Here is a 16746-nt window from a genome sequence, read left to right as displayed (position 1 = left end):
AGGATGGACTAGAATTGGAGCAGAAGCAAAAAGATCCTTGAGAGTCTTGAAAGCAGCGAGAGCTTCATTAGACCACGTCTTAGTGTCAACCCCCTGTCTGGTCATATTGGTAATAGGTGCAATAATAGAAGAGTATCCCTTAATGAAGCGCCTATAATAATTGGAGAAACCAATAAACCTCTGAATAGCCTTGAGTCCCTTAGGCAAAGGCCACTCTAAAATGGACTGGAGTTTGTCAGGGTCCATCTTAAAGCCTTCCCCAGAAATCACGTATCCAAGAAAGTCTATCTGAGACTGGTCAAAGCTACATTTCTCCAATTTACAGTATAAGCCATGTTGCAGGAGTTTGTGTAATACCTTTCTGACCTGTCTGTGGTGGGTCTCAACCTCTCTAGAGTGTATCAGTATGTCATCCAGGTATACAATAACACAATCATGTTGAAATTCCCTAAGAACCTCATTAATCAAATCCTGAAATACTGCAGGTGCGTTACAAAGACCAAAAGGCATGACCGTGTATTCATAATGCCCATAACGGGTATTGAACGCTGTCATTCACTCGTGTCCTTGCTGGATTCTCACCAAGTTATATGCCCCTCTGAGGTCCAACTTGGTGAAAATTTTACAGCCTTTCAGACGATCAAACAGCTCGGTAATCAAGGGAATCGGATAGGCATTTCTGATGGTTATCTTATTCAAACCTCGGTAATCAATGCAAGGTCTTAGTGAACCATCCTTCTTTTTAACAAAAAAAAAACCAGCCCCGGCAGGAGAAGAAGATCTCCTAATGAATCCCTTGTCTAGATTCTCCCGAATATACTCCTCTAGAACTGAATTCTCCTTAGTGGATAGGGGGTATACATTGCCCCTCGGAGGCATGGTACCAGGTAGTAAGTTAATTTTACAATCAAAGGTCCTGTGTGGAGGTAGAGTGTCAGCATTCTTATTGTCGAATACTGCTTTTAAGTCTAGGTACAGGGGCGGTATCTGTATCTCTGTAGACTGGGTAGAACTACCTGGTGTGTTAATTACACCCAATGGGGAAACCCTCCGTAAACAATTCTCCTGGCAACCCTGGCCCCATGAGAGTATCTCCCCTAACTCCCAATCAATAATAGGGTTATGTCTTTTTAACCATGGGTAACCCAGGACTATGGGAACAGAAGGGGATGAAATAAGCATAAGCGATAAGTTTTCCTCGTGTAAGATACCAACAGTTAAGCTAACTGGGATGGTCTCACGAGAGATAACAGGCTCAAGTAAAGGTCTACCATCTATGGCCTCAACGGCCAAGGGTGTATCCCTTAACTGGGATGGGATAGTGTGTTTAGTAGCAAAGGCTTGATCGATAAAATTCTCAGCAGCACCGGAATCTATCAAAGCCATGGTCCTTAGTACTCCCCTTTCCCAAGTTAAAGAAACTGGTAGCAGAAGCCTGTGATCTTTATAATTATGCGTAGAGGACAAAATAGAAACACCCAAGGCCTGTCCTCTAGAGAAACTTAGGTGCGAGCGTTTCCCGAACGATTAGGACAATTCAGGCGTAGGTGACCTCTGACTCCACAATACATGCATAATCCCTCCCTTCTCCTGTACTGCCTCTCCTCCTCTGAGAGGCGAGTATCTGCATAGGTTCAGGACATAGTGAGGTAGTGGAATCAGGACTTTGAAATGCGGGAGCTAATTTAAATGAAGGTCTAAGGTTCCTCTCTCGAGTGTTCTGTCTCTCTCGTAAACGCTCATCAATACGAGAAATGAATGAAATTAAATCCTCCAAATTTTCAGGAAGCTCTCTAGTAGCAACCTCGTCGAGGATTACATCTGATAGCCCATTTAAAAATACATCTATATATGCCTGCTCGTTCCACTTAACTTCTGCCGCCAAAGACCTGAACTCTAGTGCATAATCCACAAGAGTTCGGTTCTCTTGTCTCAGGCGCAACAGTAATCTAGCTGCATTGACCTTTCTACCAGGAGGGTCAAAAGTTCTTCTAAAGGCAGCTACAAAGGCATTATAATTATATACCAAAGGCTTATCATTCTCCCATAATGGGTTGGCCCATCTCAGAGCTTTCTCAATGAGTAAGGTGATAATAAATCCAACCTTCGCCCTATCTGTAGGATAGGAGCGAGGTTGTAATTCAAAGTGGATACTGATCTGGTTAAGGAAACCACGACACTTCTCAGGTGAGCCACCATAACGTACTGGTGGTGTAATACGGGAAGAGGCACCTACAGTGGCTACCTCTAGGCCTGAACTCACAGGAGAAATAGAAGTAGTACGCGTCTCCTCTGGCGGGTTATTAGCACGAGACAATAACGCCTGTAGTGCTAGCGCCATCTGATCCATTCTGTGCTCCATGGCTCCGAACCTAGGATCAGAAGGACCAAGCTGACTGTTTGTACTTGCAGGATCCATTGGCCCTGTCGTAATGTCAGGATCGGGACAGGGATCCAACACGCAGAGTACAAACAGGTACAGGATACGTATACCGGACCTTAGAATGGCCGGACTAACGTACGGAGAATATAGAGAATAGTCAAAGACAAGCCGAGGTCGAGGGAACGAGAAGACAGGTAAGCGAGGAACAAGCCGGGTCAAGGGTAACAGAGATAAACAGAGTAAGTCAAACAAGCCGGGTCAGAACCAAAGGGATAACAGAAATACAAGAGCACTGTGTGACTAGGCAGACTAGAACCACGACAGGGCAATGAGCAAATGGGAGAAGCAAGTTTAAATACCCTGGCTCGGAAGGGTAGACACGCCTCCGACGAGTCCTGATTAGTCTCTGAAGGATTGAGTGACAGGTCGTTCCGGGTTGGCGTCATGACGTCGGTTTCCGGACGTCATGCTAGAAAAGGAAGTGAGTCCCTCGTTTACGTGACCGGCCGGCGTTTACGTGACCGGATGGACCGCGAGGAACAGAGGAAACAGCCCGTCCGGACGGATGGACGTCTAAGTCTCTACCTCTCTCGGAGGTAGAGACTTCAGGTACCCTGACAGATCGGTACTAAGACTAAGCAACCTCATACTCTTCCATGTGGTCTATTACAGCCCTTGGGCATTCCAGAGAGACCATGGTCCTGTTTGGCCATGGACTTTATTGTTGATTTGCCTAGTTCTAAAAGACAGACTGTTATTCTCACTGTAGTCGATAGGTTTACTAAGATGGCTCATTTTGTGCCTTTACCTAAACTTCCGACTTCTCCTGAATTGGCGGAAATATTCGCTAAAGAAATTTTTCGTTTACATGGGATACCTTCCGAAATTATTTCCGATAGAGGTTCCCAATTTGTTTCACGTTTCTGGAGATCCTTCTGTTCTCAATTAGGCATCAAATTGAATTTTTCTTCTGCTTATCACCCTCAGTCTAACGGAGCTGCTGAACGTACCAATCAAAAAATTGAACAATATTTGCGTTGTTTTGTTTCCGAACATCAGGACGATTGGGTCGGTTTGATTCCTTGGGCAGAGTTCGCACACAATAATCTTGTTTGTGATTCCACTCGCTCTAGCCCCTTTTTCATGAATTATGGCTTTCATCCTTCCATTCTTCCCTCGGTCTCTCCTTCCCAAGGGGTACCGTCAGTTGATGTTCATGTTGCCAATCTGAGGAAGTTGTGGGATCAGACTCGACAAATTCTCCTACATAATTCCATGTTGTTCAAGAAACACGCTGATAAACGCAGAAGGGCGGCTCCTGTTTTTGTTCCTGGTGATAGGGTATGGTTGAGTACAAAAAACATTCGTTTAAAGGTTCCTTCTATGAAATTCGCTCCTCGTTACATTGGTCCTTACAGGGTCCTGACTCTTATTAACCCGGTTGCGTATCGCCTAGTACTTCCATCTGCCTTACGCATCCCTAATTCTTTTCATGTTTCCTTGCTGAAACCGTTAATTTGCAACAGATTTTCCTCCACTGTTTCCTCCCCTCGCTCTGTTCAGGTTGAGGGTCAGGAGGAATACGAGATCAACTCCATCATCATTCATCATCATTCGATTCTCATTCGATTCTCGAATTTCTCGAGGGAGGTTACAGTATCTTGTCGACTGGAAGGGATATGGTCCTGAGGAGAGGACTTGGGTACCTCAGGAGGATGTACATGCTCCTCGCCTCCGCAGGGCTTTTCACTCCCGCTTTCCATCTCGTCCCGTTTGCTTCCGCCCGGTGGGCGTTTCTGAGAGGGGGGGTACTGTCAGGTACCTGTAGTCTCTACCTCTGATAAGAGGAGAGACTTAGACGTTTTCCCGTTCAGAAGGGCTGTTTCCTCCGTTCCTCGCGGTTCCTCCGGTCGGTTACACGCCGGCCGCGAGGGATCCACGCCCTTTTATGACGTGACGCTCAGTAGCCGACGTCATGACTCCAAGCCTGCTCGACCTGTCACTCAAACCCTGAACACGAACCAGGACTCGTCGGGGGTGTGATTACCTCCTAGAGCCGGGGTATTTAATAGAGCTTCCCGCATTTGCTCATTGCCCTGTCGTGGTTCTAGCCAGTCTAGTCACTCAGTGCTCTTGTATGTCTATTGTCTCTTTGGTTCTGACCCGGCTTGTTTGTATTACTCTGCTTATCTCTGTTATCCTTCGACCCGGCTTGTCTCTCGCTTACCTGTCTTCTCGTTCCCTCGACCTCGGCTTGTCTCTGACCATTCTCTACTTACTCCTCCTTACGTTAAGTCCGGCCATTCTAAGGTCCGGTATACGTACCTACTACACTTTGTACTCTGCGTGTTGGATCCCTGTCCCGATCCTGACACTAACGGCTCAGCCTTCTCATATATATAAAATAATCAAATTTAAGTTTCTTGCATTTGCTCCCAAACTTTGTATCTTGTGCCGTGAGCTCTGCCCAGAAAAGGAAGCGATTCTGCCAATCATGATACTACCACAACTTTCTATCACAGTGCTGAGTTTTCCCCATAAATCGCTGCACAGCAGGTTTAATGGATACAATGGCAGCTACAATTTTTTTTTCCCTGGCACTAAAATGTCCATCTTTTGCTTGGAATGTCATCAAGAGGAAATTCACTCAAAAAGTATTAAATGATGGCTCCATCTCATATTGTGCAATTGTAGGCAATGAGCTATGGCCTACAGAAGAATTAGAATCAGAATCAGAATTGTGTCAGTTCCTGCTCTCTATCTGAGGTAGTGGAGGTGGGGAGCAGCATTCGGTAGAACTCCAGGTAAGAAGTGAAACCACTACTTACAATAGCACTGTAGTAGTTATGGTGCCTGGAGTGTCCTTTTAAGATTATTTTCCAATTGTTGGGTATTTTATGCCGTGCTGACCTTACAAAAAAATTCAAGATGATAGAGGCAGAAGAATTGGAAAGACTGTTAAGCACAACTTTTACTAAAGTACAAATGTCCTAAAATATCTTTATCATTAATCAATATAGCATAAAAATCGACTTGATGTTCTTGAAGTTATCAAGATAGTTTTAATAATAAATTGCCTGCCTAGAGCATCCAATCTGAAAGAAGCAAGACGTGTGATGTTAAACAGTACCTCAGCATTTGAAATGCTTGAAGGCATTTAAAGGGAAATGTTTGCATTTTAGAAATAGCTTTAAAATCGCTTGACTTTTTCAAAACAGAGCCGCAGAGAAAATATTTTTATATATAGCGATACACACAGATACGTATATATAATTTAGGCTTACATAGTTTGTAGTTAAAAGTTGACACCTGGACAGGTGGTTTTAGGGAAATCAGAACTAAAATAGGGTAATTTGTCCTCAAAAATGGATAAAAATAAAGTAAATTTCATATTTGGAGATAAATAATAAAGAAAAGCATTATAGCTAGTGTAGTATTGAACCAAGATTAGGTGTTGGGAATACTGGTACCTTCTTAAAAGACATTAACCTTTTTTTTTTTACATGTTTGTCTTTCAAAGGTTAGAAACCCACCTAGACGGGGATGAAGTGTAGTTTTGAAATGTATGCTCTGATGCACATGCCATGTTTATCACCATACCCCACTAAAAAAATATAAGACAAGGATGTGGCAGGATAGTAGGGTGTGTGCAATCTGTGTCACTTGCAGAGACAGACCCTTCTTAAATAAGGGCAGATGTTCCCAAAAAATAGAGCTTGTTGGTCTGGCATGCATATATGTAAAGTGATCCAAGAGTGCTACTGAAGTGCTCTGCTATGAGCAGGGAAGCCATGAGTACATTCAGAGAAATATGAGTACATTTACTGACACTTACTGAAGCCCCATATGATACCAGGACAGGTATCCCAACTAATGACTGTCCTACCAAATTCTGGACAATTAGGAGTGTGCATAAATCACTGCTTGCCGCAGTGAGAGACTCATTTTCATATGATAGAGGGGAAACTAAATAAGTCTTCTAAGAGTAATAATAATTAAGAGAATGTTACCATAGTAGTGGATCTCAGTATGTAGCTCAATAGAGAGTACACTGTGGCTGTCAGCAAACACCTCTGTTTTACATTGTTAAGGGAGCACCTTTTAAACTAGTGCTTCTAGTTATAGTTTCATTTTAAATTAAAGCAAACACAAGCGCTTCTCATACAAAATGGTGGGGGGATGGAAGGGGGGGGGGGGTTCTCATAGACAATGATAAACGCCAGACCTACCAAGGAACTAGTGAGTTGATAAGAATAAATGTAGTTACCTTTGATGGCTATTCACTTTTTAGAAAGACAGGACTTTGTATGTTGAACCTAGGAATGGAATGTGATGACATTGGCGATAATGTAGCACCCTTATGGGTTCCATTTGCATGGAAGTTAAAAGGGTCAGTATATTAATTGCAGACATATGCTACAATGTTCCAAACATTACTACAGACAGGGAAAGTCAGTTTTATTACCAACACTTGAACAGTTTCACATCTGGGTTAAGTTTAAATCACAATACATTTAAATACCCAGACAGTGGCTGATATATTCAAGCAAGTAGTTCAGATAGAGGCAGCAAATTTGGAACAGTTTCATGTCTTGGAAAGGTACCAACCAAACTATTTTTGTGATCAGGCATAATTGTGTATCTTCTCTACCAAATGTTATATCAAAGGATGTAAAAAGGATGTAAAAAACATGAAAACAATAAAACTTGGAAAATGCATGCAAGGGGTACAAAGTGCACCTCTTCTAGATCAGTTACATAGAAGCCTCATGACATAATGCCCTATAAGTAGCCAGTGGTCTAGCATAATGGGCAGTAATCACCAGACAGCTTAGCAGTCAGTTTAAATAATGATCTTGGATGGGAGCACTAGCAGTCACGTCTCAATGTTAGCAGAAACAAAACACTAGGTAGTATAATATCGTTGACCATATCGTATTACTCTGCTGTAGGACAGGAGTTCCCAACAAGGGGTACGCAAAAAAAAAAAAAGTAATTGCGCTTCTGCTGGTGTAGTCACATCAGGGATGTATTTAACACAAGGCAAACAAGGCATTTGCCTAGGGCGGCACTTTCATGGGAGCGCCAAAAAATGCCACCCAAGCTCCCAGACAAATGCCTTGTTTGCCTCGTGTTCTGGGGCTGTCCACCTTACTGTCAGTGTGTGTCTGTGAGTGTGTGTATGTCATTTTATGTATATCTGAGAGTGTGTGCCTGTCAGTGAGTGGGTGTGTCAGTGTGTGTCTGTCAGTGAAAGTGTGTGTTGGTTAAACAGTGTGTGCCAATGACTGTGAATCTGTCAGTGAGTGTATATCAGTGCATGTATCAAGGAGGGCATGTGTTTGTCAGTCAAAAAAAATGGCCTTGACACGAATTGGGGGGTCAAATTTAGATTTTGGGGGTGTCCGAATTTAGTCGTGCCTAGGGCAGCACAAATCCAAAATACACCACTGAGTCACATAGGTTGCATACTGCACTTAGGGCCACCCGATGGTCATGTGTCTTCATGGGCCTTCTTCACTCAGCCTACACAGTCCTTTAACAGGTCACTAAGATGATAAACCCTACTTTTAATTATCCATGTCGTATAAAACAGGGCATAATCCAACTACATAAAGAACGAGCAGGAGAAGTAAGATTACATCACACATCAAACACTGGAGCCATGAAAAAAAAATAAAAGTGATCCATAATGCATGCATACTTTATTTTCTTATATAGAATCAGAACTAAATAAAAATAAACACATTTGGCCTGCAATATAAAGTTGTAATTGGGTATCAGATTTATTTTAGATAACATGTAAAGAGATATTTTGCACCAGGGTAGAAATAAAAATGTCTAAAGCATTTTATTATTACACTAAAACAAGTAAAAAAAAAAAATACACTGAAGCAATTGCCAATTTTAACTAAAATGGATAAAAATTGCTTCTTGGCTCCACAATGTCAATCATATGTCTCATCTTAAAAGAGAGGAAAGTGTACTTTAAAGGAACCTAAATTGTCAGTAGGCTAATGCAGAAGATTATGTTTTAGAAATGCTAATATCACTGTACTCCATAAATCAGCGGCTGTCAAGTGTAAATATAAGAAAGCAAATGCAAAATCTTACAGTGGGATATCTTTTAAGTTACTTATTTGCCTCCAAGTCCTTTTACTACTTAATTGGTTTCAAGCTAGAATTTAGGAATTACTGTAGTCATGCTAAAATTGAGCCACTTTAATAAATCACCCAAGGGGCTCACCCTGCTAGTAATTCACTACAGAAAGAATGTGAAAGCTACTCATTCAATGTGGCAATTTATCTCAATATTAGATCTGCGCTCCTCAAGCTGGCTGTTTGTGTAGTCATGCAGCCAGGGTGAGATTAAGTGGAAGGAGAGAAGCTAAGTCGCTTCACCTAGCACAGCATCCATCAAATATCATGAGCAGTCTGGATTTGCAATACTTTATTTAGCATCTTGTGTGTGTGTTTGTCATTCGTATTTCCTTCTCTAAGTTGTCTGGGAGATTTATATTAAATGATTGCTGCGTCTACTGCTTGCGATCTATCCAATACTTGTTTAAACCAAAAAAACGAGGAAGGACAAAGATGGTTTGGTCTTTAAAAAAAAATAAAGTTTCCATTGGAAAAATCTTGGAATTCAATAGGCAATAAAAACTTGCATCTATGTTCATAATGCCTATGTTTATTCAGGTGCTACAGCAGTCTGGTGGATAGTTTCTAGTGCTAATTAAAAAAGTATTCTCGAAATGCAGATGTTTACATTAACACCTAATCCATGGGAAGAGAATAATAATAATAAAAAAGTGGAAATACCAGAAGCACACATGGAGACATGCCAAAAATAAAAATATATATTATTTAACTTTTAAAATGCTGAACATTTAGCAACATTAAGACTTTATGGGCCCTTCCTAGTACACGGAAATTAAATCTCACATAGATACATACATACACACAGTCACTGAGCTGTATAATGCTTCTATATATAGAAGAAATGTGAACAATGACACAGGGAACTTAACGGAACTTAACCAGAACAACTACAGTTTAAAGCAACACTATAGTGTCAGGAATACAAACGTGTATTAGGAGGCTATTATTATTATTATTGGCATTTATATAGCTATTGCGCATGTGTTGTAAAATGCAGCGCTGCAACAATCAGCATCTCCTCGTCGAAATGCACAGAGTCAATGCATCTCTATGGGGAACATTCAATGCCTCCATGCAAAGAGTGGATGCGCTAAAGGAAAGTGCTAGACAATGTGCAGCACTGACTCAGGAATCCCCTCTAGTAGCTGTCTTTCTCTGAAAAGTTTTTACATTAAAAAGACTGCAGGGAGAGGCATTAGAAACCAGAACAAGTACATTAAGCTGGTGTTGTTCTGGTGACTATAGTGTCCCTTTAATATAGTTTTTCTGGTGCGGAGTGGAAAAAAGGCAAGTAAAATCATATTTTTACTGTAAAGAGAGGAGGCCACGGACCTAAATAGTTATTTTACCACTACTATGTCAAGAATACATGTTTGTGTTCCTGACACTATAGTATTCCTTTAAGGGAACTCTCTAAACACCATAACAACATATATTCATTGCATAGGGTATGGTGCAATGAAATCCCCTTTTCCCAGGACAAAGTTGCTTATCACTGCAGAGATTTGTACAACACTCTTCACATAGCTTCCAACATTTCAAATGCACAAGGAGGTACACTCTAATTTTAGGGGTGTAAGTGAGAGTGTGTCTGTGCAGAGACAGAAAGTCACTTACTTACTTGTGCAACTTAAACGCTATTAAGAGAACAATGGTTCATATTTGCACAAAATTATTTCTAAATAAAAGTATTGTAGTTTAAGAACACATATGCCTTATTGAGGACTTGGTGTATACGCACCAAGTCCTCAATGAGGCTGGCTCCTAATCCTACAGAACCATGCAGAGAACACTGCTGAACAGTTTCCTGGTGTCCCCATATGTCCCCTCCAAAATTGAGACTGTTCCTTCAAATTGCAAGACAGTTGGGAGTCCTGTGTATACCATGTGTAATTTGTTTATTATGTATATGTGTTCTGCATGTGTAATATATTTTGCAGACTCACCTTCCAGGTGAATTACTGAAGATCTGAAGGGAAAATGGCAGGCTGACACAGCTTCATTTAAAGAAGAGATTTCCAAGGAGAAGACACCATTTGGGTGGACAGACAACACATATCACATCTTTGTGTGTAAGTTAGGTCAGTGCATAGCTGCAAATAGAAACAAAGTTTATTGCATATTTTTTCTCTCTTCACCACTATTCTACTATTCTACTCTCTTTTTACAACCTGCTTTTCTAATCTCTATTTCACCATTCGCTCAATGTTGTCTATCTTTTTCTTTCAATTCAGGGTTTATAAACGTTGTTTTAAAGAAAAAAAAAAGTAGAAAACAAACTGATATTTCAAGGATCTGCAAAATGACAGTGTAAAGTGTAAAGATGCTGCTACCACATATCATTGGTATTTTATTTATTTTTTTACTCACTAAGTTGAGATAATGTAGCTGAATACCAGCGGAGCCAAATTCTCTGTTCCTTACAGAGTAATGCACAATACAAAAAGTTGGAGCTGCACGCATCAGTCACCAATGTTGTATGCGCACCAAGTCCTCAATGCAACTTCATGCGGGGAGGCTGACCTGTATTTTACTAGGTACAGGAACACTAAAGCTTTAGGAATACAATTTTGGACTTTTAATTTAACAAAAAGAGGTGAAAATAGTAACAATGCTACTAGGATGGGATGGAAGGTAAATGTTTATCTCCACTGTCCACTGTGCATCTGAGAGCTTGCAACTGAGTGTCTCTTCCCATTGTACGTCTATACTACTTAACCATGATATAAGTTGATTTAAGAAGATTTAGAGATCTGGTTTGAACATAATTAGGCAAGGTATGACATTTTCTGCGCTAATGCACTTTGTTCCCTGTTTCCCCCTCTTTTGGACCGGTGGGGGTGCAATGTTTTTTCTATTACCTTCCTAAATAGTTTTAACGCATGTTTACTTAATTACATTCTAAGTCTGGCTAGCCTAACACACTTATAATTTAAGTTTTGCCTCATGCTTAGATTTAAATCTTTAGTCAGACTATGCATAGCCTCTGTCCTGGCTAATAGCTAGACTGACTTAACCTAGTCTGTTTTTGTATGCTACTTACTTTAAAATGATGCAGTAATTTCAAATGCCACACACACACTGTTATGTATTTTGATAACTTGCTACTGCTGTTGGGACATTGCAAGAATGTTTGTTTTTCTATGCACAGCAAAAATGAAGAAAGACAAGTAAAAAAAAAAAAAAACACCCATCTTTTTTCAAATTTAATTTAGGGAGCCCTGAATTTTACTAGAGGAGAACACAAAAGCGTTAGGAATACATATTTATTTTATCCTTTACTACTGGCATTTATAAAGCACCAACATATTTCGCAGCACTGTACATTTGAAAGGTAAGAATTCAAATTCCTCCGAATTCTGATCATTTTAACTGCATTATTTTATCTTCATAATCTTTATGTAAATGATGATTTGATTCCGAGTAATGCTTCTATTTGATGCAGCCCTTTCCCTAAAAATTGTAGAAAATGCGCCAATCTGATTGGCCAAAGCTTTCCTAAGAGAAAATTCACAAGAAAACTATTAGTTCTCTCGTAGTGAGAGAGGAAGCCTATTATTATTATTATTATTATTATTATTATTATATATTCCCATCCTGTTTTATTAAAATGCCTTCTCATGAAACAGGCACTTTAATAAAAACAGAACTAAGAGGGACCTCCTAAAGACCCCAAGAACACTTCAGCAAGCTTAAAGGGACACTCCATTGCCCAAATAAAAGTAATAAATCATACATCACTTTTTAATAGATATGCCCCCCCATGAAAACATGCATGCATTTATTTATGCATTTTTAAATCATAGGTATATCTACAAACAGCTTGTAAAAGCTGTAGCTCTCTTGCCTAAAACATTTGCAAGATCTCTCCTTCTAACATTGCCCAGATGTTCTGTGGCTGTCCAATCACAGACTTCCCAATGCAGCTCAATGAGAAGTCTTTGCAAGGCAGATACTCTGGGCAATTGCTGCCTCTTGAGTTTAGTTGAACTGAGCTAACCAAACCAGGAAGTAAATGGACCTGTGACCAGAGGCGTAACTAGAAACCACAAAAAACTGCACTGAACACCCATTGTGTCTCATCCCCACCAACTCCCCCCGCAAGCCACTTCAAGTGTCACATTCTCCCCCCCAGTCCCTTTACATATCTCATTCTCCCCCGTCCTTCCATGTGTCTTACCTCCCTAGCCCCTCCATGTGCCTCTCAAACTCCCCATGTATCTATCCCACCCCCCCAACCCATTCATGTCTCTCTCTCATGCCCAAAGTATCTCTCCCACCCCAACCTCTCCATGTGTCTCTCCCAATCCCTCCATGTTTCTTACCCACCCCCTCACATTTGTGACAAACACACACATTGACAGACAGACACACACAATAACTGAGACACACACTCACTGACAGAGAGACACCCACACTGACAGACACACACACACACACTGACAGACACACTGACACATTTTTTACAAATTAAGTGTAATTCTTTGAGGCCCGCCCAGCCTCCCTACGTTTTGGAGAGCTGTTGTGGGTCCTCTCCCTGGGGTCCACTCTACTCTGCCTCACTGGCTAAGCGCCGATTCAGGGGTGCCCGAAGGTGGCTATATGGCCACCTCCAGGACCCCCTGTGAGAGGGCTTCTCTCGGCATCCGCCCTTTCAGGCTGCTCACGGTCGTAGGGGTTAGCAGTGCGGCCGGGCCCCCTGGAGTGACTGTGGTAGTTCTGCCACTGCTGATGACCATGTAAATTCATAAATGGGTCCATTTCTATTAAAATATGCACTTTGTAAAATAAAAAAAAAAGCATTTGAGCAATGTAAAGTGCATTAGGCAGGGGCGCCATCAGAAATTTTAAGGCCAACACAGCTCAAGATCTGGGCCCCTGGGGGGCCAGGCTCCAAATTTCACTCACAGGGCTTGCCTCCAAGTCCTGCCCACATGGATGCAGTGTGTAAAGTCGACACGGTGTGTGTTAGCGCATGTGTAGTGGATATAGTGTGTGTATATTGTGTTTATATGTCTCTCTCTATATATATACATATATATATATATATATAAATGGAAAATAATCTTGCACTCCATATAGTGGAAATACTTGCCCGGTGCTTGTCAAGCCAAAATGTAGAAAGGTTGAAAATGATAGCACTCCCAGGACTCCAATTTAAGATTTAACTTTTAATAATTAGTAAAATAAAAGAATCGACGTTTCAGTCTGCTATTTGCAGACTTTCATCAGGACTAATACATGCAGGACTGGTACACACATATATACAGAAGTAAAAACAAGCAATTAACTTACCCACCACCGGAATAAACTCCCACTCCCTGTCTGTCCGGTCCGAAAAACGCGCGGGTTCCGCCGTCGGTCACGTGTGCGTGACGTCATCACGTGGCGTCGGCGTCATTACCGCGTCACGTGATCGGCCGGAATGCAGCTTCATTGGGAGACTGTTGCTATGCGGCCAAAGTGTCCATAGCAACTAAAATAAACATAAACACAGCTCGAGGGACATTTGCATAATATGTATATTGGGTATAACCCAAACAGTCTGCCCAATCTAATTCATTATCAAATATGTGATACACATATAGCCCTTGATAGAATATATACATAAAGTACCAAGTGTAAAGGCAGAGAAGGCTTATCAATAAATTTAACGACCAAGCAAAGCAGGCATGTAAATCAAACCAGAGAGGAACTGGAAGCCAAAAAAAAAAAAAAAATACATAATAATAATGATAACATGCATGAGCTCAAGAAGAATGTGTCACATGCACTAAATCTAAGCATTGCAGGGTAGTTAATGATACTGGCTGTCATAAATCAAACACCTATGTGTCTATATCCAAATATATTACAACACATTAATAAAAGAAAGAGCCACTTCAGAGCTAGGGATATACACCAAGTGGAAATTAGAGCAAGAAAAGTATTGTATCGTGGGAGAAAGCCTATCCCCCTGGGTGGGCAACACTACCCATACTTTAAACTCGCCATGAAGCAGAATGAACTTAGGACTGGATGAAATGGCTCCTAGGATTGAGCACCTCAAGCATGCATGGAATTGTTCCATGTGGACATAAAGTGTATGGTTCCAAATAGGAATTCTATTCCAGAGCAGGGAGGATGTCAGTCCCCTAGTTCAAAATATATACAACACAATAATCTGTACAAAAGTACCAGGAGAACGAGCAGTACCCTAGTTAGCAGGGAAGCTAGGGTGTATGCCTATCCCCCAGGGTGGGCATCACTTCCCCCATTCTGCCTCCGCAGGGTACATGGGTGCACAAATGAGTAAAGAAAAATAGGTACCATACAAATATACCCAACAACGTAACCAACTGCTAATCTAAGTCCTAAAGCAGTGTATTTGAACTATACCGAGCTCTTAAATATACAAGACACAGCCCTAGTAGGCAACAACACTAAGGTATCATAATGACCTCAGATAGTACACAACGGTGTAACGGGCCTTACAGGAGACCTCTGCACCACAACACGCTGAGCCATAGAGATGGTACCTAGACCCATTGGATGGGTACCAAACTCCCACCACAGCTAGTGTCAGAGTGAGCATATCATAGAAAAGCAGACAGTGAATACTTCTCATTCAAGCCATTGGGGTGGACAGTTTGTAATGTCCTGATCCAGTATAACTCCCTCTGTAAGAGCATCTTTTTACGGTCGCCTCCCCTTCTGGGCATGGGAACATGATCGATGGCCATCAAACTGGGAGGTGGAATTGTACAAATTCGGCCGCTCATTAAGACTTAAGGATTTCTTTAAGTCTAAATCCACTGACTGCTCTACCCGGTCTGCTCAATTTAAGAAGAAGAGTACATTTGATCCCATGCCCAATCAGGCTTCCATTAAGACGTTTCTGCGTTCAGTGCACAAAGAGTCATCTGACCATCTGAAGGAAAGTTCCCCACACCACTCCAATTGCACACAAAAGGATCGAGCAATAATTAAGTCACTGGCTAGTGACAAGACCATCGTCATTAGGCCAGCTGACAAGGGTGGCGGTATTGTCATTCAAAATTATTCTGATTACCGCTCCGAAATTTTGGGACAACTCTCTGATCAATCGACTTATCTCAAATTGCCAAATGACCCTACGGAACAAGTGATCCACCTGATTGAAACTTGCTTACTACGAGGCTTGCACTCCAATCACATCTCTATGGAACTATTTGCATACCTGCAGTCAACAGCACCCAGAACCCCAGTGTTATATACACTGCCCAAAGTGCACAAGAACAGAGAGACACCACCTGGACGCCCCATTGTATCTGCAATAGGGGGCGTATTGGAACCATTGGCAAAATGGTTGGACCATCTATTTAAGGAAACTATAGAACATCTCCCAACGTGCATTAAAGATAATCCAAGCTTCATTAAGCGATTGTCCGATATGCTGCTACCCTCTGAACCTATAGTCCTAGTGACTTGCGATGTGAAAAGCCTGTATACAGTTATACCGCACCAAGAAGGGATTGAGGCAATGAGATCTATTCTAGCCACGTCCACATACTACACTGGTCCTCCAATAGAATTCACGTTGGAAATACTGGACATTGTTCTATCTCAAAACTATTTCAGATTCGAATCTGAATGGTACAGACAGATTGCAGGAACATCCATGGGTGCTGCTATGGCACCCATGTATGCTAATGGTTACATGTTCAACTTTGAGACCAACTACATCTTGGAACCCTACAAAGACCGTATCCTATTATACGTCCGCTATATCGACGACATTTTTATGTTAGTCAAGGGGGACGCAGTGGAGGTGGAACAGATGATTGCACAGATCAACTCTTGTACGTCTAATATAGAACTCACAGCGGTGGTGGATGCATCTTCAGTGGACTTTTTGGATGTCAGAGTAACACGTGTAGACTCCAGTCTGGCCTACACATTGTACTCCAAACCCACGGATCGTAACATGCTATTACAAGCAAATAGTTTCCATCCGACAGCATTAAAAAATTCATTGCCTTATTCTCAATTTCTCCGAGTGCTGCGAAATAATTCTAATCTCAACAATGCTCAAGAACAACTTAAGAGTATGTAGCACAAATTCCGTGAGCGGGGATACAGTAGCTATGTGCTACAGAAAGCCCTCAATAGATGCCTTACAACTATTGACACTTCATCCTCCACGGCTCAGCCCAAGAGATTGGTGTTCCCTACTACATATA

The sequence above is a fragment of the Pelobates fuscus genome, chromosome 6 (genome assembly GCF_036172605.1).
Source record: "Pelobates fuscus isolate aPelFus1 chromosome 6, aPelFus1.pri, whole genome shotgun sequence".
In the NCBI taxonomy this organism is placed as follows: Eukaryota; Metazoa; Chordata; class Amphibia; order Anura; family Pelobatidae; genus Pelobates; species Pelobates fuscus.
Note: the sequence above shows the minus strand (reverse complement) of the source record.